At 46.1% G+C, this 23,312-nt stretch overlaps 1 protein-coding gene and 1 long non-coding RNA gene across 4 annotated transcripts in view; both read left to right on the top strand.

Moving 5' to 3' along the window:
- GPC3 (glypican 3) overlaps positions 1-23,312 on the top strand; it is a 154,342-nt gene that overhangs the window by 42,991 nt on the left and 88,039 nt on the right. The window lies entirely within an intron of this gene.
- Positions 16,133-17,855, top strand: LOC135315346 (uncharacterized). Of its 2 annotated transcripts, none has more exons than XR_010374797.1 (2): positions 16,133-16,728; positions 17,328-17,855. It is a non-coding gene; the product is annotated as an uncharacterized LOC135315346 (long non-coding RNA). The 2 variants fall into 2 exon arrangements; XR_010374798.1 differs by having other exon boundaries at positions 16,133-16,282.

The raw sequence follows: 23,312 nt of genomic DNA on the forward strand, positions 1-23,312 counted from the left end.
TTCAGAAATTTGTGAGGTTTTTCTAACCTCCCCCCTTCCCAGCAAGGCCTAGGAGAATTCCCTCTTCAGTATGACTGCTCCAGGACAGCCTGGGGTGCTGCGCTGCCCCCCGGCTCTGCGGTGCGGGTGGTGGAGTGATAGCCTCCTGTAAGTAGCAATGTCTCTTACAACCACCTTCTCTGGGAGTTTTGGTGTCTGCTATTCATTAAGGAGTAAGACCAGGGAGGGGAAGATTTGCGAAAATCAGCTAATCCTGTTTTATGCCGAGGCTGCTTTATTTCCTTCTTTAAATGCTGTTAACTAAGGATGGCAGTTTTATTGTACAGGATAATGGCCTGCAGGTTTTGTGCTGTCCTCAGACCCAGCCCTGCTTGCCCGCCAGGACTCCGGGATGCTGCGTGTGCTGGGCTGCCTGTGAGCTGCGCGCCCTTTGCCAGCAGCGTCCCCAGCGTGATCACACCCTGCTTTGGGGTCCTCTCCCATGGGAATGCAAGAACCTTGCTGCCTTCTTCTGAGGCTTCCTGGGTCCCTCTGTTCACATGGCAATAGCTGTTGGTCTGCAGAAGCGTCCCTGGATTTGTTCTGTCTAGAGCCATGGGTTTTAGTCTGTGGACCCCTTGCTGGGTCCTGGGTCTGCTTCTGAAGGAGCTGTGAAACTAAGACTGTCACTTGGCATAAATTTGCTGTCCAGGCACCTCTGTGTGTGTTATCTTTTGGAAATTTGTAAAGTGCAGAAAACCTGTGTTGGAAAGCAGTGGGATGCTGAGAAGGGTTGTGCCATTGCAGAGGGAGGAGGAGGAGGGCTGTGCCTGGTGCTGTGCTTGGTCTCAGGAGCGGCTGTGCCTCAGCAGACCTCTCTTCCATCCATATTCGTGCATACAAATACAAACTGTGATTCAAACTGGCCTAACCGGGACTGGGCTTTGTGATTCAGTGGTGGGAGAGGCTTTAAAACATTCATACTGTGAATGTACAATGAGAAATGTGAGAGACTGTGCAAGAAGGTTCGTGTGGTGAATTGCTGCAGGAATATGGAGTTGCTGAGTCCTCTGATCCTTACTGGGCATTAAACAGGCATGTAAGAGGAAAAAAATTCTGCCCCTTAGGAGCCTCCTTTCTAGGTATGACCTCTCCAGTCCTTTCACTGAATAATTTAAGCTGTGAAAGGATGTCTGGAGCTCATCTGGACCAGCTGCCTTCTTGGGGCGGGGGTTGCAATTTCTAAGTTACTTATGCTGCTCAGTGCACTGCCCCAGTGCACCTCCGTAAGGCCCAGCGCTAGTCCTCCTGTGATACTGATCTTTGCTTCATACAGTGTGTGCCTCCTGCATTTGACTCCCTGTCATGGTGTGTCTTTTTTTTCCCTAAATAGTGCTGCTGTGTTTTTGCCTTGGTGTGTTGCTGTTTTCAAAGATGTCTTCTCCCTAAATTTGGATCCATGCACAGAGTTGCAGGGTTTCTTTGAAGAGGTACTGATTTAACTGGTGCCGTTCATGAGCATGAATTTTTCTGTTCAACTTATTGAATTAACTTGGGTCAGTAACTTTACAGGGGCCACAAGTTAAACCAATAGAACCAGCTTGAAATGATGACCAGGTGCCATGTCCAAAGTGCATGAGTTAACAAAAATGATTTAGGGCATGTAGGGCTCACAGGGTATAGTAATGTCCAACTACACATAACTCTGAAATATTAAGCTTCATCCTGACATCATTAAACTTGATGAATCTCTGCCTCTAACACCATCCTCCAGTGAGCAATGCCTCGAATGTGCATGACTCTAATGCAAAGGTGTTTGATATTTGGGGCGACAGATGAACATTTCAAAGTTTGTCTGTTTTGCGGAGTGCATTTTGTACCTTGGGGCTGCCCAGAGTTTTCTCAAATGCAGCCTCCTTGTGCTTGTTCTAAGCATTGGGATGTTTGTGTTTCAGATTTCTCATTCTTCATTAATGATGTACAGAAGTGTCAGTGGAGCTTTTCTCTCGTCTGTTATTTCTTGCAGTCATTGACACAGAGGCATGTGTGATAAAGACTCATCAAAGTCATCATTACTCTACACTTATCTGCACTGAACTGTCTAGTTTGTCTGTAAACCTCTTTTTGATCTAAGCCTGTTTCTGGCTACGTGACTCATTACTTACTTTCCTGTAGCACCCCCTTCTGAAGAGCATGCTTCTCTTCTGTTTAATTCATGATCAAAATATATCAGTGTTCATATTTGTCTCACTTTTTAGCACAGTATGCACAACACTAACTTAAAAACCATCCAACTTCCCAATACTGCTACTTGTCTCGATCTGACTCAAACACCTCGCAGCTCATTTTGGCTCACAGGCCCAGGTTGGCTGTTGTGGAATGGCTGTGGGTCTGTGTGCCTGCCCTGGCTCATCACCAGAGAGGCTTTAATCACAGCCAGGAGAGAAACCTGCATTTGTGGTTGCCTCCTGGCACAGCACACAATCCATGCAATGAATTTTTTCATGCATAGTTGTGTTTTGCTGGGGAAAACAGCAAGGACCAGCACGCTGGCGCACAGCCCTGTCTGTGATCCTAGAGCACTGTGCCTGAGCAGCTCTCCTGCCAGCCTCCGGTGGGCTCGAGGAGGTGACACCTAAAATGTCCACCCATAAATATCGCTTAAACCTAAGCTCAGTGCGCCCTGCTATTGTGGCTGCAGTCAGCACCACAGGGTTTCCGTGTATGGGGGAAGGAGGCAGCCGCAGAGAATTGCGGGGAGGCACAAGAGGATAATATTGATTGTCATCGTGTAGAGACCTGGGCGCTATGTTGTCATTGGCACTTTGGCACACCAGAGTGAGTTCGCTACACAAGATTGTGAGTTTTCGTTATAATTTTCTTCAATGAAAATAAAGGCTTTTAAGGGATGTAGACAAGTATATGAAAGAAATTCTATTACTAATGTAACGCCTCTTTTTGGTGGTCTGAGGCTTTGGTTGCTGGTATTCCCATCCCCTCCTCTTTTATCTTGTTTTGCAAGTAGTTAGAGGTGCAGTTTTATCCATTTTGAAGGATTTAAAGAAAAAAAGAAAATTTACGTTCTCTAATAACTTCTATGGTAGGCTGCAAATAAACATGGCAACTCATTGGGTGCTGTTGAATGTTGTGATAATTATAGAGTATTAAATGACATTGAGATAAAATCTCTTATGAATGCACAGCAGCTGTCAAGGTCAGGGTTTAACAAAGCTCGTCATTCCCAAGGCTTAAAACGCAGATTGCATGCCAAGTCCCAGTTGCCCTCCTTACAGTGCTGAAGTTTTTTCCAGCCTGCGGTGGCACAGAAGATTGAGCATTTCTCCTGAAATGAGGGAACCGTTCATGAAGTCAGGTGCTGTTGTGAATTTAGCTGTTAAAAAAAATTAAATAATTCTGTTTGGACCCTTGAGAGCTTCTTGGTTAACAGCAGTAGTGGCTTTCTTACAATACTTGGTATGCTGTTAAAAGAAAGTCCTTGCTCCCAATTTTATGCAGTTAATGAAGGCAGAGGTGGTTTGGGTTTTTTTTGTTGGGTCTTGGTTTTTTGGGTGGTGGGTTGTTTTTGTGTTTTGTTTTTTTTTTTTTTTCCCCCTCCAAACAAAAGCTTAGCCTGGGTAACTGCAGGGAGAGGCTTGAAAACCCAGCCCAGTCTTGAATAAAGTCAAAGATGTCAGGAGACAAAATGAGTCTGCCTTGGTTTTCTTGAATGGTCTTAATTTTTCGCTAATGACATTTGGTCTTTTACTGCTTTGAGTGGGTACGCAGTGAGCACAGGCTCTGGTGATCAGAAACCCTCTGCTGCAGAACAATATGCCTGTCTGTCCCAAACCCAGCTCTCCTCTGAGCTGCTTTTACCCCCCTTCTCCATTTGCATTGATCTTGTCGCTGCTGAGTGAGGCTTCAGCATGCCTTCCTTGTACCTTTGCTGCCTTGGGGAGCGTCCGCTGTGTGTGCTGTTGGCGAAGGGGCTCGGGCACGCTGGAGGGGGGCTTTGCTCCAAAGAGGATCCCAGGGTCTTCATCGTAGCTTGCGGAGCCTGTTGCCAAATCCACTTGTGCTGTGGGATGTGATGGCATTTGGAGAGTGAAGGGATGGCCAGATGTCTACCACCACATGCCCCTTCAAGTGCTCTCATCAGCTCCTGGGAGCATGGCAGCATCGCTGGCTCAAGCGAGCACGTGGCGAGCTCTGGCTCAGCACTTCCACGTTGGAGCCGGCAGCTGCCGGGAAGCACGTGCCTTGTAACTTGGTTTATCCAGACTGAAGGGGATTACACTGCTTCTCCTGTCACTTTGACAAATGCTTGTACTTCATGTGCTGAAGGGACTTGCTGTGGTTACATTTCAACTGAGGTATCACATAAAAATAATTAAAAAAAAAAAAATTTCCCAATAGCACAGCCTGCCAGGGACCGTGCAGCTGCTGTAGGTGGAGAAGGAATCAGCAATCCCTGGGCACCATTTTCTCTTCGGATAACTGTTACTCATTTTAACAGGGACTGCAGGCACTCGCTTTGTTGCTTGTGCTAGCAAAGTCATGCTTCCTGAGAAGGCTGCTTAATTACAGCAGTTTTGTTCAAGTCTGTTTGAAATTTTTTTGACTAGCGGGTATGAAATGGAATTGGATCTCTGGAGCATTGAGGTTGGTCAGGGTAGAAAGTGTAAGAGAGGAAAGTTACTTTCAAGTGGAATAATTCTTGGGAAACTTGCAGCAAACTTTGCCTGGATTTATACCCAAAATACCACTTATGCTGACATTCCTGTGGCTGGTGTGAGAGAGCAGAATGTAGCCTGTAATTTGGGCTGCAGCTATTCACAGAACAAAGCAGCTCTTGCATGCTGGACCGCTAGCCAGATGTCGGCTAAATCACAGCATCCTCCTCTTCCTCCCCTTATTTTTTTGCATCACAGAATTGTCTGTTTTGGGTTTGCTTGAATAATAACTACTGAGAAGGGAGAACCTGCCCCATTAATCATGAACTTAGGATAGAATATTTGTCTAAAAGTTGTAGCTTATCCTTTGTTTCACAGCTTCTGTCCTGTGCCCTGTGCTGCTTGGTAGTTGTGGGGCTGTGCTGGTCCAAAATCACAGCTCCCGTCTTAAGAAAGCTTCATTTCAGTAACGTAAGGGGAAGAAAGCTTTCCAAACCAAAGCATGTGTAGCCTGTCTGGGAATTGATACTAAAAATCAATGCAAGAGACCAAAATTAGAGAGTGGAAATTATAAAATGCCCTCTTCCCCCCCCCCCCCCCCTTTTCTGAGTGAAATTAAAATATTCCCTTCCCACAGATGGCTGGCTGTGCTGGAATGCCCCATATGTGGCAGCGTGTGTGCATAATTACACTTTTCATCTTAAGTTCGATGCATTTATGTAGCTGGCTGTTTGTCAGTCATCAACTTCAGCCCCCCTCCAAAAAGCCAGGGTTATTTATCCTTAATAACACTTCAGATCGCCCTCTTCTCAGCTGAACGACAGATATTAGCATATTCCTTTGGAGGGTGGCTTTGGGTGCTTGTACACAGCAAAGAGCAGTTGATGGGGTATCGGCAATCACAGGGAATCTGTTCATCATTAAGCTCAGTAAGAAAAAATGTGTCTGAATCTGATAATAGAGAACACAGGGGCAATGCTGGCAGCCAAACTTCTGCTTTAGCCCTAAACCCTTTGTTTCATAATAGGAAAGCAAATTTGAAGTGTTCGTCAGTGGGAACTTGCAGTTACTGATGTAGCTCAGCACATGGGTTTGTCAGACTGAACAAGTTGTACTTCTGTTTGATGCATCTTTTAAGAGAAGAAAACGTGTGTTTTCTTTCTGAATAACTCTCCCCGTGGATGTCTGGGACAGCTATTCTGTCTTGCACTGCTCACCTGTTGGTATCGGAAGTGGATTCTGAGGGTCTGTTGAAAGAAGCCTTATTTGGGCTGGATTTTTGGGCTGGATTACGATCCCTGTTGATTCTAATGTGGCAGATTCAGGTGACTAACCACCCAGCAAACCCATCTGTTTGGGATTTAGAGGAAATATAGGAAAAGCAGGAAAATGCCTGCGCTGTCAGTAGCGTAGCATTAGAGCACACAGTGGGAACAGTTCTAGTCCATCAGCTGCAAAAATAATCTCCATAAGCAAATAACACTTTCCTGTGTGCAATATCTGCTTCACTCTTCATGCATGTACCTGAATTAAGAATTACACTACTAAACTAACTGTGAGCAGAGTGGCATGCACGGACAGAAGTAAAGGCTGTATATGCCTTGTTCCGCAAAGGATGCGAAGGGAGGCAAGCCCCCTCTCCCCAGGAACAGCCGGGTGCACTCAGCAGAGCATGGGCTCCTTGCTTTGGTAGGCTTTTTGGGTTCAGTTGTCAGTCAGGGCTACAAGCCAGAAATTAATAACCCTTGCACAAAAGTTCCTTGATACCCCTCCTGCGTGAAGCAGAGGAAACAATTACTAGTTGCAACTACAGGCCAGAGTTGACGGTGCTGTAAGTAGCATGGTGCCGCAGGACGGATGAAAGGGGCTGTAGAATTACATCGATTTTCCTTGAAGAGGCAGAGGATGAGCAAGAAGCACAGAGTTTCTGCTGGTCTTTCTCCTGTACCCAGCTGTATGCATTGCCCTCTTCCTATCGTTCTGTCCTTACTTCAGCCTTTCCTGAAGGCACCTCTGCCCACCTTGGTTGTTCTTGTTTCTGGTCCTTTGCTAACATGAAGGTGCCCCAAGGCTGGGGACAGAGTGTGGCACCACAGGGAAACAGATGTGCTCCAGAACACGTGTCAACCTTCAGGCAGGAAGAACTGCAGGAGCTTTAATTCAGGATTGTTAATTCAGTTTGTTCATATCTCCTTGGATGTCTTCCAAGAAATACAGTTCAGAAATTTCTTTTTAACAAAAAAGTGTGTCCCATTGAGACCAGTAGCTGTCTAATAATTGCTGACTTGCTGCTTTTATCGCACTTTGCTCAGCCCCTCGTGTGCTCTCGAGCAGTGTGGGGGCTGCTCTGATGTTGTGCCCCATTACTGTTGCCCTCCTACCAGCTGCAGGACACAGAGGGCTTTGGGGACAGCCCCTACCCCTCAAGCTGGCATGGCTGCCACATCCCTACAGCAGTTCACTGCCGGATAAGGAGGTACTAGCTTACCTGCTCAGAGGTCCATTTTGCAGTCAGAAGGGTATTAAAGGCATCTTTGTATGACACTGCTGGGATGCCATTTGATCCATGAGCTCTTTGTGGAGAGATGAGGAAGATATTCTTGTTGAGGCAAGTTTCCAGCATTTCTCTTGGCAGCTTATTAGCCCTGGGCATTCTTTGGTGTGTAGGTGATAAAATCACCCTGGTGTCCCTCCTACAAGACTGCAAAACATTTATTTTTAAATGCAATAGAACTATAGTTGCCATCCCGCAGTGTTGCATTCCCCATCCCCTTCAGGAAGTCCTGACTGATGCAGTCGAAGCAAACTGGGTGAATGATGCCTCAGTTCTGTGGCAACATACGAGCCAGACGTTTTTCCTCCTTTTTTTGCCAGAGCATAAAAGGCACACTGCCTTTTTATTCCCCATGGCAGTGTCTTCTGCGCTGCTTCTGAATTGAGCCCTGCAGAGCAATGCAGAAGCAGCAAGAGGCAGGGAGTGGCTCAAAGAGGGGGGTGATCTTGGGCATGGTCAAATGGACATTTCCCCTGCCAGTGAGGGAGAAACAGGGTGTGGAGGGGAAAAATGGGGCAACTGGGAAGCATCAAGCAGATCTTCCTGCATGAGGCAGGAGGGATGATCTCCAGCCTTTCCTGTGCTGAAGCTGGCAGTCACGGATGGATGCCCTATGATCGACGTGGCTGCCTAGGTTAGGAATTAGGCTCTGAGTTTAATGGTCTGATGTTCTCCTGGGGAAGAGATTGAGGATGTATCTGAGACCTGGCTCTGCCCTAGGCAGCTGGCCCGACTTGCGCTTTGTAGCCTTCCACACTAGTGCTTTTTATTATTATTATTATCAGGCAGCTAGGATTCTTACAAAATGCTATTACTTGTTTTAATGCTGTTTTATTAGTTAATAAATCGTTTTAGCTGTCATTTTTATCTGTAATACTTTGGCATGGGGGTGCCTGGGGAAGAAAGGAAGAATCCAGAAGTCCCATGAAAGCTTTTAATGAACCACCATCCCCTCCTGCAGTGCAGCCCTGTGGGAATAAATTGCTCTGTACACAAGCGCTTGCTCCCTCAGCCTTCTGTGGGTGGCACCGCTTTGCCCTCACCTGGCAGAGGGGATGCCTGACTGCTGTCCTACACACAGTAAAAGTGGTTTAATTCCTTTTCTGTGTTCAGGACAGCAGTTCCAGAAGCTGGACAAATCCTTTAAAAATAATTGGCTCAAGCATGTCACTAAACCAGTGCGTGGCCCTGGGCTGGGGTAACCTCCTTCCTTGTCCAGTGAGGTGATGGCTGGAGCTCCTGAGCTCGCTGGGCTGAGGTTCCCTGTTTTGCTATGTTGCATGCTGGTGCATGCATGCTCAGTTCTTGTGCAGTGCTCAGCAGAGCTTGCTGCTGCAAGTGGGTTTGTTGGGAATGAGTTTGCAAGCAGGGGAGCCCAAGCCAGTGTGCCCTGCGTGCAAGGTGCACCCCAAAACCCAGGAAAGAGACGTCTCCTGCAGCACACGCTGCTCACCGTGCCATTTGAATGGGAAGCTGGCGTGGCTGCGGTGCTTGCCGTACATCTCCGCTGCTGCATTCGTGGGAAAAGTTTTGCCATTTTCCAGGGAAAGCTCCTATTTGATGTTGGCTTTTTTCCTGAGGGGGGGAGAAATTGCCACCCTCGTTTCTCTTGCTGCCCTGCAGATTAGAAATAGCCAGGAACTTCTTAATGTTCGAATGGCTTTCAAAACCAATATTTCTAAATGTCAAGTTAATGTGCTCTGGGAATAATGAGATTCAAGGACCCGGTATGAACATCAAATTGCATCTGCTGCCACAAGGACTTGTGGGATTCTCTGAGGCAAACACAGCGGGGGAACTTAGAGTTTGTTTCATTCTTTTCAATCTTTCTTCTAAAAGTAAAGTTTTATTTTTCTCATGCCTGTCCTCACTACAAATGCAGACCAAACCTGTCTGAGATGGCAGATTAAAAATGAAACCCTCATGAATGAGAAATGCAGCCTGCATTTTTTATGATGGAGGAAAAAGTAAACTCATTTTAAAATGTGCATATTTTTAAAAAAGTAAATGACTAAGTAGGTGGGATATAGGTATCAATAAATATTTATTCCAAAGAAATCACTCAACAGAATTGGAAATTGTCTTGTCCTTTTAGGCAATTAAAAATCGGTGTTTGTTTTTCAGACTGGAAGTAACATTTTCCAGTCGCTTTTGGAATGTGGCCGCTATCAAATGAAAAGTTTCACTGCTGCATGGTGGTTTTTTTCCACAGTAATTGCACTTAAAGGACACTCTGATTTACAGGATGGATTGCAACAATCTTGAAATGAAGGGGAGGAAAAAGACCAGCATTAGCCCAAATGCTATGTACGTTATAGTGAAATTGTTTGCTGAGAAAGGTTGGAAATGGGGGTCTGTAATCTCTGGGTGGGCTGCTGGTGAGCACTGAGGCTGGATTGCAGCTGCCCAAGGTAGGGAGCTTAGGGACGAAGCTGATTGTCTTCCTGGGGTTTTTGGGGAAGGCTGTCGGTGCCGGCTGAAACCAATACCCATTTCCCATTTGTCTTTGGAAGTCTTAGCCTTGGACATGGCAGCACCTGAAATGGGACAAGGAGCAGAACGGCAGTGGCCACACTGAGCTGTGAAATGCCAGGGTCGTCCTGTCCTGCGTGTGCTTGGGTGGGGATGTCGCGTAGTGGGACCACCAGGTCCTTTGTGCCTGAGGGGGTCCCGCTGGGTTGGCTGTCGGTGCAGTGAGTGGTGCCACGTCCCTCTCTGGGGACTCCTGCCCATGTCACCCAGGTGCCCCAGGGTCGGTCACCTCCGTCTGTTGTGTGCAAGCTTACAACACCTGCACCAGTTAGGAAAAGGGGTCATTTTTACAGGAATAACCAGCAAGAGTCACTTGATTTCCTTCCCACATACCTTCTTAAAAATGTGTTGTCTTGTTAACCATGTGCATGTGTACACACCTTGGTTAAATGGTGCTTTCGTCAGTTGCTCTAAATGCATTTTAAAGAGATGATGAACACATACACATCAAGGTCATATAAATTAATAATTATGTAAGTGTTTTTGCCCTCTTGAGCATCCAGAAAAGAAGTGAGGAGGGTGAAAACTTTAAACTGCTTATTTTTTTTTGTCTTCCAAACTAGATTTCAGGGATGATCTTGGGCACCATTGTTTCAGCTGCAGCCTTGGGCTGCTTTGTACTTTGTCACTGATTTCACTGTCACGTTGCCTGTGCTTGAGCTAGCGCATGAATTTTCATTTCCAAATGTGTTTGGGTTTGTAAGTCATACGGTGCAAATAGATTAATCACGAGCCACACAGAACTTGTACTCTGAGTTTTGATAATTACAGAAGACACATAAATCATGACAGCCCTGCTTTCCAGCCACCAATTAGGAATGGGAATTTAAGCTGCCGAAGTGTGGAAGGTTTAAGCTGGGAAGTTTCTGTTCCTGTGCCTTGCAGAAGAGTTAATGAAGAAAGGGCTCGCTCATAACTTCTCATTAAGCAATGACTGAATTTATGAAGTGCTAGCAGTACTGGAATAATTAGGAGTTTTCCATTATTGATGGGTTGGACCTTGAAAGAGAGACACATTATCTGGAGGAGCCCCAATCCCGTAGCCTGCACCGGAGCTTCGTGCAGCAGCTGGAAGCACTCCTGAGCTGCGTGGTGCCTGCCCGGGCTGTGCAATGTGCTGGGGAGGAGCAGCACATCACCAGAGGGGCTTTTCTTGCTGCCAGGTTAAATGTACGATCCCATAGGTGAGGTGGGGTCAGGGTGGTTGTTACAGAGTGGGGGACAGTATCTGAACAACTGCATACCTGCACTCCCTCTCCTTGGTCACCTTGGGATGATGCCTGGGGGTAGGCACATCATTTGCCAAGGGGTAGGGAGGTGGCACTATGCACCATCATCACCGCCCCGGGCCATCGGAGGAGAAGGGTTAAACCCGAAGAGAAGAGCTAGGAGGAATACTCAAATGCTGTTTGCTGCTTTTTTGCCCCATCCTTTTATTTGCATTGGTGATGCTTCAGCAGTGCCCAGTGTACCAGGGACCCCACATCAGTGCATTGGCGCGTGGGTACCACTGACATGGCCATGGAGCAAATGCCAGTAAACATGGCTGTTGCTGACTTTGTTAGTATGAAGCCAGAGTTCCTCGCCCCGTGGCGGTGGAGTTGGTCTTGCATGCTCTCCGGGGAGCCTCAGCCTGCGGGCATGGGGGCTGGCGAGGCAGCGTGGGGGCCGATGGAGCCAAGCAGCCCTGGGTTCTCCATCACTATTCCCAGGGCTGGTGGGGACGTTGGGTAACCTTGTAAGCCTGTTGTAATTTTAAAGCATTTTGATAATGTTCCCCTCAGCTTTAATGTTACATATCCCTGAGTATGTACCTCAGTAACTGAAAAGGATATTGGGCAAATTTGATCTGTCTGGCTTTGACTTATGCTGTCCTTATCTTGGCCTTCGTGTCATTAAGAAAAAAATTGGTATTGATCTAAGAGTATACCACTACATTGTGCTGCAATTTTTCTTCCTTGCTAGTAGAATATAAATCGATAAAAGGCAGCTGCTTGCAACGTGGGCCAGATATGGTGCTGTCATTTATATATTGTAAATCCAATGATAGCTGATCAAATCAGTGCGTCTACTGTTCCAAACCTGACATGATTGAATTGTCAATAAAAAAGATTTTACAGTAAGGGAAGGGCTGCTGGCAGTGTAAATGCCTGGAAGCCTCACTAAGTTTGATACAAAATGAAACAATAAGCTACCCTATTATTATATAATTCCAACAACAAAAATATTTGGATACTGTGTTCTCACGTGGAACTGGAGCTGTATGGGGGGAACCTCTCATTGCAACTTGTTTGAAAAATAATTATTCTGTGACTGACGAAGATGAATGGCTTCCTCTGAAATGAAGATGCTTATATATTGGTAAGGGCTAATAGAAACAGTGTAGGTCTCCTTTGAACTACAGATGTGCAGCTTCAGTGCATTAGGAGGAAGGCTATTAGTGTTTCTGTTTGCTTGGAAACAAATGGTGCAGGAAGGAGTGTGGTTGATAAGTTGCTAAGAGGAACCTGGTTCTGCTCGTGTATAGAGTCTCAGTGAACATGAAATCAGAATACAGTGCATGTTTTTCCCTAGACTGTAAAAAAGACTGTTTTGTGACAAACCTGTTCATGAACCTTTTCTTGGAAATGGGGCTGGCACAAGGTGGTGCTGAGCTGTTTATGTGCTGATGGAGTCACTGCTGTAGCTTTCCTGAGCTGAATCACTTTCTACTACCTGAAGATCTTGCTGGACCATGTCTCTGCCCAGCTGGAGAAGAGCTGCCGGTGGGCAGAGAGGCTGGTGCGTACTCCACTCACCCACATCCCCTGGCAAAGCGTGCTGAAGTGGAGCTGGAGGGGAAGACAACTCTGGGAAATGGAAATATGCAGTGAAAGCTAAGCTTCAGAAAGACCCTACGTGTTCAGAGTGTGTGAAACTCTTGGACTCAGCCCCACGTAGTGTTTTCACTATGTGATGAGGTCAAGCAAGGCTTTGAGATAATCCTACAAGGTCTTGGCTAGATCCTGAAGGTAATAATGCGCATGGTCACCTGCAGGAACGGGTCTGCATTCAGCAGTGTGCTATATTAAATATGTTTATTCTCTCTGTGAAAACATTTTCCAAAAATTAAAAGAAGTTACCTGTAGTAGAAGAATGTAGTAAGTTCTCTTTCCTGTGTGGGTGAGGCTGGACCAAACATGTCATGGTGCCAAAGTTTTCCTGCATTAGAGAGGGAGAGAGGGCTCCTTAGCCAGTTGTTGCAGACAGACCCTGGTGGTGGTGGTACGTGCGTGGGAAATGTGGTCTCTCTGCAGCATTCACAAGGGATGAGTTGGGTGGAAGGGAGGTCAGATGAGCGGGTGGGTGCTGGCAAGGGCAGCTCGGTGTCCCTGCGATGCCAGCTGCCCCATGCAGCTCTGTAGATACTTTCCCCCAACCTCTGCCCTGCACTTCTGCTCCCCTTTTTCCCTGCTCAGTTTTTACTCTCGGGCCTTGCTGATGGCTGTTAGTTTTTTAATGATGCACTAACTCAATTGCTTGTGATTGACCATGCTCTTAATCTCTTTATTGTGTTGCACCAATTTAGCTAAATCCTAAATGCATTAGGTGCTCTCAGATTGCTTTACAAGTGTCCAGAGGAGGTGTTTGCAATGAATCCAGCCTAATTCTCTCTGCAGACAGGGTTTTAAAACTTCAGGCCTGGGCTGGAAGAAGAGTGGAGTGCTGCAGGAGTGGGTTTGCACAGGAATGCTAAGGGTTGACAAGCAGTTTAGCCTCTGCTGGTTTGTTCTCTTCCTGCCTAGTTGATGTTACTGTCTAGTTCCATTTCTTGATGGAGAGAAAAACTTTGAGAGTGGGCACACATGCTAAGAAACCAGCTGTGGGGACTCCCAGTCCCCATTCACAAAAAACAGCAAGGAATGGAAGTGATGCTGTTTATGTGGTTTAAAAAAGCACAAAAAAATAAATAAACCTGCAAATACTTTCAGTCTTTCCCCTCCACTCTCTTTTATCCAGTATAAGCACAAAGATGACCCTCAAATAAAATCCTTCAGTGGAACAAGCCTTTCCCTGGCTGGTGGTGGCCATCGGGGTCTCCGGCAGAGGATGGTGATGCAGGAGCACCACAGCAGGGCTTCCTCCCCTGGGCTCTGTGGGAGATGTAGGTGCCGCTGGGATGTGCTGCTCATCCAGGCTGAGGCTGCTTTGCACGTGGCTTGGGGTGGCTGCTGCAGATCAACTCCACACCCAGCCGAGGGGTTTGTCTGGCTCGTTAGTTAAGCCAGGCCGTTTTTGCCTTGTATCAGCATTGGAAGAGGAGTGCGTGCAGTCAAATCCATGACAAAGTAGCCTTAGAAATGCCCACCACCTACAGTGAGTGTCGCTGACCCATCTCTTTACAAAATCAGTTATTTTGATTTTTGTTGCACAAAAGTGAATTGCTATCGTGTATATTCCAGGTGAGGCCTGGGCTTGCTCTGCTTACGGCTGCAGCTACGCCTCCCTGCTCGGGGTGTTTGCGCGGGAACGACAAAGTGTAACAGCTTGGTGGTGTTGGAGTAACCGTATGCATGCATGAAGGATCTTCAGATTTGACAGCAGAAATGTGAAGTCGCAAGGCTCAGAGAGGAGCCCTTAACACTTCCTGTAATTCTTCCCTCCTCTCCCCACCTTTTTTTTTCTCCTGCGTGCAGGCTATCGTACTGGCATTGCTAAATGAACCTGCCACTTGCTAATGCTCCTTTTTTTCCCATCCAGTTTGCATTGCTTTCATGCTGTGTGGGCCAGCAGAAACACTTCATTTAGGACAGGAACTGTAGCTAGTAATTCATTCAGGAGCAAAGGAAATTAGCTTTTTCTCCTTAATTTTCCTTCCCTAGCTCTGGAGGTTTGCCTCCAGATTTGGCTGTTTCAGTGAGCGCTGTCTGCAGCCCGGTGTCGGTGTTGAGGAGGGTGGGCAGCCCCAGCCCTCGCAGGGGGGTGTCGGGGCTGTGCCCTCCCGACTCTGGTGCTGCTCAGCCTGTGGGGAAAATGCCTCCGAATTTCCAGCGCTGCATCTGGGAGGAATCATTTGTGGTCTTGGGGCTGTCTGAAATAGCATCTTGTGCTACCATGCTGCTTGTTAGGTCCGGGGGATAAGCTGCATGTCAGCCTGGGAAATGGGACAGAGTAAGACCCCCATGTTTTAAAACTGGTCGGTTTTATTGATTTACAAAGTAAAGGCTGGGACTCCCCCAAATCAGAGTAGGATTATCCTGATATTGTAGGGGGTGAGAAGGAAACGAGCAAAAAACCCAACCAACAAAAAAGAACCCCACAAACTGCGGTTTCTATGGCACTTCGCCCATAGTTTAAGCTAGTAAGTCTTTGGGAGACTTTGGTAAATTTTTACTTTAGCGGGGAGGTAAAGATTAGGATGAAATGTGTGTTCATAGGAAAGATGAATTTGCAAAATGTTATGCTGTCTCATTTGAGTGGAAGCATGTGGTTTTCAGTTCCCATAACCTCAGGGCATTACGAAATCATGATTAAAGCCCTAAGAACAATGTGATCGGCATTAAAATGGGGAAGTTTGAAAAAGGATGCATTGTGAGGTTTTCCTTAATTTGCTTTTCTTGTATTCCAGCACTATAGGTCACATTTTCAAGCTTTTTCCCACAGCAGCAAGGGTTGGATTGTTTTGGTTTTTAATTATAAACTGAGGTCTTTATGTAATCTGCTCTGTCCAAAGCTGGGGCTTCAGGAAAACAACAGATTGTGCAAGATGTGAGCTTAATTCCAGCAGTTGGGAATAGATTCAGCCTCTGTCAAAGGTGAAACTTTGCTACAAATACCACTTATGGAGTGGGGAATACACGAGTTTGAATCCTGACTGTATTTATATATCTAAGATGACATGGTATGAAAACATTCAGCATGCAAAGAGCAAGCTTTCTTATTAAATGTGTGTTTAATAGGTATCTCTATTTGGGCTTTCAGCAGAGAAAAAATAGTCTGTGGCTGTCTACAAATTGGGCAATGAGTAGATGGTACTTGATGGGAAATCAGAAACACAGCAGTGGCTCGGGGGAGCAGAGGTGTAGATGACACATTTAGGTTTTTATGTTGTTACTAATTTTTTTCAAGTTGTAGTCTGTTTACCTGGATGGTTAATTCATTCATGTGCAATTAAACAAAACACCAATGCAGACTTCACGGAGACTGCACATAAAGCACAGAGGCTTAGTGTGGGGTATTAGAGATTCATCCGGGTGCTTGAAATACAGAGGATCTTTGATTTGGTTGTGTCTAAGTGGTCTTTGTTTAACTGATAGCTGCTAAATTTGTTTAACTGATAACACATGTTGTGCTGTTGCTGGTCTTGACCTTTTTCCAGTTAAACTGGCTTAAAATGGAAGTGTTTATGGGGAGATTCTGCAGCCCTGGCGTCCATGGGCTCTTTGTCTGGGCCGAGGAGGGGTTTGGTGTCTGGGGGCAGTTAGCAGAGAGCTGCGTGTTTGCAAGCTTCAATGACTCTTGCTCCAGACAGCTTTTTAACACGCTCCCCGCACAGCTACACTGGGTAGGAACTGCTTTTTCCATTGCCAGCTTTGGTTTTGTCACAGTGGTTTTATTGCAGTTTAGATTTCTTAGGCATGTAAAATGCCATCAAATTGGTAACAGGAAGAGGAGGGAGGTTTGCAGCCCAACCTCGGGCTTAGCAATAGCCGAGCGGGCCACTGTGTGCGAGGGAAAGAATGAGTGTTTTGTGCCCGACCTCGTATGCTTTAGAGAAAGGCTGGCTCCATGTCTGTGTGAACCTGCTTTGAGCTGCTGCTTCTGGAAGTCTGGAGGAGCTTTTCCAAAGCCTGTCATAGCGAACGGACCGCATCTGGGGAGGAGTGTCAGCAACAGAGCAAGTCCGTCCCGTCTGCTCGCTGGCAGCATTTTCCCTCTGCCTTTGAAGCAACCTCCGTGAGCCTGCTGCAACTGTCGTGCTGAGCAGCCCCTCTCCTTACCAGTGATGCTGTCAGTTTTGCTCGCTTGCTTTCCCCGTCTGCCCTGAAGATGAAGGGAGTCTGTGAAGTGTTTTGTAACGGAAAAGCACATGGGGTGGGTGGCCACAAGGCTGCAATGTGGCTGTGGTCAAGTGTATTTTCCAGAAAGGCTCCTGTTGGGTGCAGGGATGTTGTAGAACACCTTTGCTCCTTTGCCGGCCCCGACTCTTTCCCTGCCTGCAGAGGTCCCTCCGTTAGCTGATGGACAGGGGGTGCAGGTTTTGCTAAAGGGGACTCAAGGCATCTCTAGATGAAGGGGTGCAAACTGCCCATCAGCTAGGGCAAAACTGCCCAGGTGCTTTGCCCTTTATGTCCTGGCTCAGGGGGAGGCTGTTCTGGGGCACCTTCAGGAAGGTCCTTGGGTCTTGTATGAAAAGCTGAAAACCTTGAAGAAAAGCAAAGAAATGTGTAGAGGAATGCTATTTACTTCAAACAGGAAAATATATTATGATATAAAAGTGGAATACTGTCTGCAAAGAGGATGTTTGCCCTTCCTCATCCACCTTGAGAGCTGATTTTTTCCCTAGTGCCAGACACAGACATACAGGTCTCCCCTTCTCTCTTTCCAAGGCTCTTCTCCATGCTGTGGTGCTGCATGCTGCTCGAGGTTGGCTACGGCTCAGGTGAGGGACGTCTGAACCCAGACCCGAGCTTTCTACCACCCTGTAGGTCAGATCAAAATGGCGAGGTGGTGTGGACTTCCAGAGACGTGGTGGGGATGTGGGTGTAACTCTGGGCTGCCAGTGTTTAATTCCTTTCCTTTTCCGCTCCAACCCCTTCATGTTGCTTGTGTGGGAGGCTGTGCAGCTGCTGAGCCATGGTGGATGCTGACAGTCCGTGAGCTCTCCTTCACTGATGCCTTCAGAGGACAAACAGCAAATGATCAATTCAGATAGCGGAAAATGGGCTGGCTCTTCTTTCCGTCTCTAGAGGCTGTAAAAACTCCCATTACTCTGTTATGCAGAAGGATCCATCTCTGACGTGCCTGAGCCAGCCAGTTAAGTGCAGACCTCACAGGAAATGACTTTTTTGATTCTTGACAAGAAGTCAACGAAGAATAACTTTTCAAGGGAAGTGTTCTTCCTGGCAGGAACAGTGGTGAGCTTGGGGTAGGGAAGGCCGTTGCCTTTGGACCAGAAATGTCTGTATTTGAACCTGAGCTCTTTCCCCTGATTTTTCTCCATGGATATAAAAAAAAAAATCAGGTGTTGATTCCCAAAGCAACTGTATAATTGTACATATGTTGTTGTAACCTCTCAAATATGTAGTGCTTCCACTGCAAGAGGAGACTGGAAGGGAAGAGATACAATGTGAAGGATTAGGAGAAAATGATGCCTTTTCTTGTTCAGCAGAATATCTCTGTAGAGGGAAGCATGCAAGCAATTACTGAAAGACTCACTAACACATTAAATACCTGGATTGGGGCCTTTTTAGACAGGCCATGGTGCAGTATGTCTTTGAAATGACCCTCATGGGCTCTGCCCTCCCTGTCCAGCAATAAACTAATACTCAGGACTAATGGTAAAATTCTGCAAGGCGTGAATTCCCAACTTACATAGATTTACAGTAAGTTAATAGATTTTCCAGCATATCTCTTACAACCTATTTGTGGTAGCATCGTTTTAACATGCACAGTAGTAGAAAAAAATTGTCAGGTGATAGAATTTATAATCCTCTCTGACCTGTGTTTTCCATGCTTAGGAAAGGCTCCATAATAAACATAATGTTTGCAGTAAGGAAATATCTTGTGTGGAAGTGTTTAGAAGGGAGGTGTCTCTGGGTAGTAACTTTTCTCTGGGAAAAAGGATTCTGGAGTTAGGAGAAGCTGATACTTCGCAAATGCCATCAAGAGGGTCACATAGTTGTACGCTGACAGCTGCAGAATAGACGAGTAGGAATATTGTAATGATGAAGATGAATCGTCAACTTCATTAGATAATATATTCTGTGTTGGCTTCCACATGCAGCCTTTGAAATATGTGGTCTTTATTTTGAGGATTACACCAAAAGTATCTGTCAGAGAAAGTGTTTACTTTTTCCCAAGCATATTTGTCCTTGCTCCTTTTGTTACCATTATTTATAAATCAAAAGCTATATTGATCTGGAGATTATGTGTTAAACCATGTCTGAGCAGTGGTTGCTCTGTTACTGAGAAAACCAGCTGCCGTAAAACTTTTGGTAAATTTATCGATTGATACTCTCTGTGTTTCTCTTTAGAAAAAGAACAAGCTGAATTTTAATTTACTGGGAACATGGCTGAACATGTAGCCCCCTGTTCAGCAAGGGATTTAAACCTGCGAGGAACTTTCAAGAGATGAATAGTGCCATTACTTTGCAGAGGATAATTCATGTTCTTGAAGGAAAGCCCGTCTGCAGTGGGCGGTGGAGCCTCGGATCAATTTCTGGCAGCAGTGGTTGTGAGCCTTGCTCTTGAAAGCCAAATTATCGTCTTGCGCTCCTGTTACAACGGCTGCCTCGCTCTTACAGGAGGGAGTAAGGAGACAATAAAGCATCTTCCTTTTTAAAATGAGTGTTAATCAAAACAGGACTTTGAGCCAGGGCAAGGGGGATACAAGAACCACGTGGGGTGCTGGGGCTGGGCCAGCCAGGGGCTAAACTGGTGCCACCAGGATGTCATGTCTCACCTTCTGCTTCTTCCCTGGGCAGGGACCTGCCCATGCATCATCTTAAAAAACAAACACAGAACAAAAAACCCCCCACCAAACCACTCTGCCCTGCAAAACAAACAATACCCCAAGTTCCTAGCAAATCAGCCAGGTTTTTGGGGGACTCTGCTCAAGATACCACAGCAAAAAGAAGGAAGGAAGTGGGTCCAAGTTTTGGAAAGTGCTAAGTCTGGAAACTGGGCCCATGGATAGGTCCCCTTTTTTATGGGTGGAGATGGTGCCTGGGGTTTGTGTATCTGGGATGTCCTGAGCCCTGTTGTAGTGGTGCTGGTGTGGATATAGTGTCCTGTGTGTCCCCACGGCATCTGGGACAGGATGGGTGTTTGGGTACCCTGTTTCATGTCGAGCAAGATGCCGCGTGTGCCCAGCGAGTCGGATGGTGCCAGGGACTGTCAGAGGGGCTGGTTGCACTTGTGCTACTGACAGAATCAACGGTCTTATTTCCATGTTGAAAACCCCTGTCCCTCTCTGAGGTGTCTTGAGACAAAATCACTGAATTTCTTTTAAGAGTCTGGGCACTGTTCTGCATCTTGGGAACAGCCGCTGCTTAGGGGAAGAGAGTTACACTGGTGTTGGTTGCTGTATGTTACCGAGCAATGCTTTTGCTGAGTTTTACCAGCACAGGTAGGAAGCTGAAATTGGAAATAAAGGGGCTGGAGTGACTTAAAAATGGTCAACAGGTGCCCTTAAGTAAGTGCAAGTCCTCCGTATTACTATAGGGATCAAGAACTGATCTTCTGCCATTTGCTTTTCATCAGACAGTTGAGATAACTTTAAAGAGATTTTGGCCAGGGGAGATTATAAAGGAAGGAATTTGCTTCTTAAATAAATAGTCTGCTCTCCATTGTTGGAGACTTAACAGGCTGATAAAAGCCTGCTGGAATGAAAGGGAGCCTGGAAAACCCGTCTCAGATCTGCCTTGCTCTAAAGTTATTGAGACCAATGCACTTCCAAAGGCTGCTTTTTTGAATTTTTGAATACAAGCTCAACTTGACCTAGTGGCTTGCATAATCTTCATTTATTTTGATGAATAACGGAATTCGCTAGGCATGCGGTTTTTTTAAATTTCTTATAACTTTCAGTTTAAAATAAATGAAGAACAACACAAACTGGTGTCCTGGTCTTTAGAAGTGCTTGGCGTGTAAATTTGGGAGGGAGTGTAAGGAATCACTTGCCCTCTGCTTGAAATGTGGCTCATCATTTGTCTTTTAAGAGGCATCCTGCTTTTATCTTCAATATCCACCTAATGGGATTATAGAGACTCCAATTAGTAAAATATGGCTGGGGGCGTTGACCAAGTGCTGGTTTCCTCGTGTCTCCTCTCTTTTCTGGAAATGTGCTTTGTGTTTGGAAATCAAAACAAAACAACCCCAGAAGTGGCTTTGCTGTAGTAAAATGCCTGGGTCTCTGTCTGCTCAGTTACCTGGGGCAGAAATGGCCCTTTCCCAGGGTTTTTGAGGCTATTCCTGCTGGGCTGGGCTGTGCTCCCTGGCTGAGCAGCTGGCTCAAAATAAGAGTTGTAGACAGAGGCTGTCATCTCTGCAGCAAATTGGAGAGGTAAGAGAGACTGGAAGCAGAGTGTAAATATTTGGGGTAAAAAAAAAAAAGAAATGGTGAAGGTTGAAGTTCCCCAGTGATGTGACATTAGTTCTGGGCATGTTATTGATGTAATTATAACATAACAAAACCCTGGTGGTGCTGTTTTCAGTGATTTACTTTCTGTTCTGTGGGATTGGTTTAATTAACTTTTCCCCTTTAGAGGGAAAGAGGAAAATATGAAATATTTGGAGTGTACATATTTCCGTGTGTGGCTGAAAGCGAACTCCTCATCAGCTGCCGCCGAGCTTTGCCAGCTCGGCACTCCCTGCTGCATTCCCACGAGGCTGGGCTGGGGTGAGACTGCTCTGACCCCGGCGGTCCCTGCCCTGCGGAGCAGCAGTTTGTTTCTTGCTCTCTGTAGTGCAAACTCTCAGCTGCCTTGGAGAGCACTGGATGAGGATAAAAACACCGTTTCCTTTGTAGTAAATCACTTCTGTAGGAGCAGCACTCACCCCACACAATGGTGGGTGCGGAGTTTGATGCCGTCCAAGCCAAAGGTTCCCTTCATCCTCAGGCACTCCTGCATCTGGGCTGTGCCATGCCTCTTCCCAGCATCCTTAAACTGGTGCCCCGTGATGGAGAAGAGCCTGGACACTGGAACCCTACCCCATATGTGGGCTTCAGCACCAGGACGAGGGCATGGGGAGAGGTTTATTTTTCTTTGGTCTGACAGGTACCAGCACAACAGAGCTACATTTTTGCTGCAGAAGCTTCTTACATCCCTCTGCCTCGGCTTTTCTTACTTGTGATCCCAGGGCTTGGTTTGAGCCTGCTTTTCTGGGCCCCTATTCCTCTCATTCCCCTCGGTTTTGACGAAGAATCATGTTCATCCACCACTTGTGCCAGCCCTGACTGTTTGCATTTTTAACTTTGTATTAAATTTTCAGGAATCTCTTAAGCATTCACACATCTGTCATGGCATAAAGTGGAATAGTTCTTGATGCTCGGGAAAACAGATTTTACAATAGATGCGCAACCCATATTTAATCAAAAGTGCCACAGCCACGTGTTCCAGCACAAAGCCCCAGGAAAGATTTTACTGTAGAGTCATTCTTGAAAGGTGTTTGCTGTGAGATTTTTTAGGGGTGGGTTGTGTTTTTTTTTTTTTTTTTAAATTTCACTTAGAGTGTGGGCCTTCTACATGAAAGTGGGTACTCCTGAGGGTCTCCAGGAGTCTCTCAAGGCATCCCGCTGCCCCTCAAAAGAAAAGCTGCTTTTCTGTGGTCCCTTCCAGCATCCCTAGACCTGGCTTTTGCTGTTAAGAGATGCGGATGGCTGCACGGGGTATGGAGCACTGCACTGAACTCCCTCCAGGCAGGGTCCAGTCTAGGCACAGACCACCACAAGAGGCTGCTTGAAGGTGTGGAGCTGCAAACACCAGCATTTCTTCTCTCCTTGCTTCTGGGCTTGTAACAGCTTGTGTTGGTGGGCTCTGCTGTCTGCATTAACAAAGTTTTTGTTCGTGGATATAAATAATAAATGGGTGAACCACAGTGTGACTAATTGCCTAACAGTCGGACTGTTACCTAGAACATAATAGGAGCGTGGTTTCAGGGCATTTTGAGTGGGTATAATGAGATGCTAGCATACAGTATTTTTATTAGAAACTTCAGGGAGTGTATTTCAAAATCCCAGGGCCCTAGACAACTGAACAATTAAAAATAAATGGCTTTGGAGCTTGGCATTTGATAGGCACAGATAATTAGGAGAAGATGTTTTTCTGACAACAGCATAATGATTTGGCTTTGGCTGGTGAGCAGCACTGCCTTTGGAAATTTTTAACTTGGCTCCTACGGGAGTGAGAGTGGTGGGCATGGAGCTGGAATAAGTCCCCTCTCATTCAAAGATCAGGCAGAGACCTTTTCTCTCATGTCTGGTGGTGATGGAGCAAAGGTAGAAAGTACAAATCTTGATGGCTTAAAATTTGGAAGATAACTGGATTGTTCAAATTTTTATTACTAATGCTTTGAAGCTAATCTCATAAGCTTGAGAGCTCGATTCCATAATTTTTATAGTGACAATATTGTAAAAGTAATTTAAAGGGCTGTGTCATAGTTGAAAAAAACCAAAGCATTTCCTAAGCTCTAAACCCAAATGTGCTCAGAGAAACAAACCCTGTGAGAGCAGCAGTGGTACCACCTGATGGGTTTTGTAATGCCACAGACAAAAGTAATTATACTACTTAGAAGAGCTTTTGTCTCCAGATAACATTGTTAAAAACTTGCCGTGTGGTGTAAATCATAATGGAACAAATCTGGAGCTGCTCTTA

Source organism: Phalacrocorax carbo, chromosome 11, assembly GCF_963921805.1.
Source record: "Phalacrocorax carbo chromosome 11, bPhaCar2.1, whole genome shotgun sequence".
In the NCBI taxonomy this organism is placed as follows: Eukaryota; Metazoa; Chordata; class Aves; order Suliformes; family Phalacrocoracidae; genus Phalacrocorax; species Phalacrocorax carbo.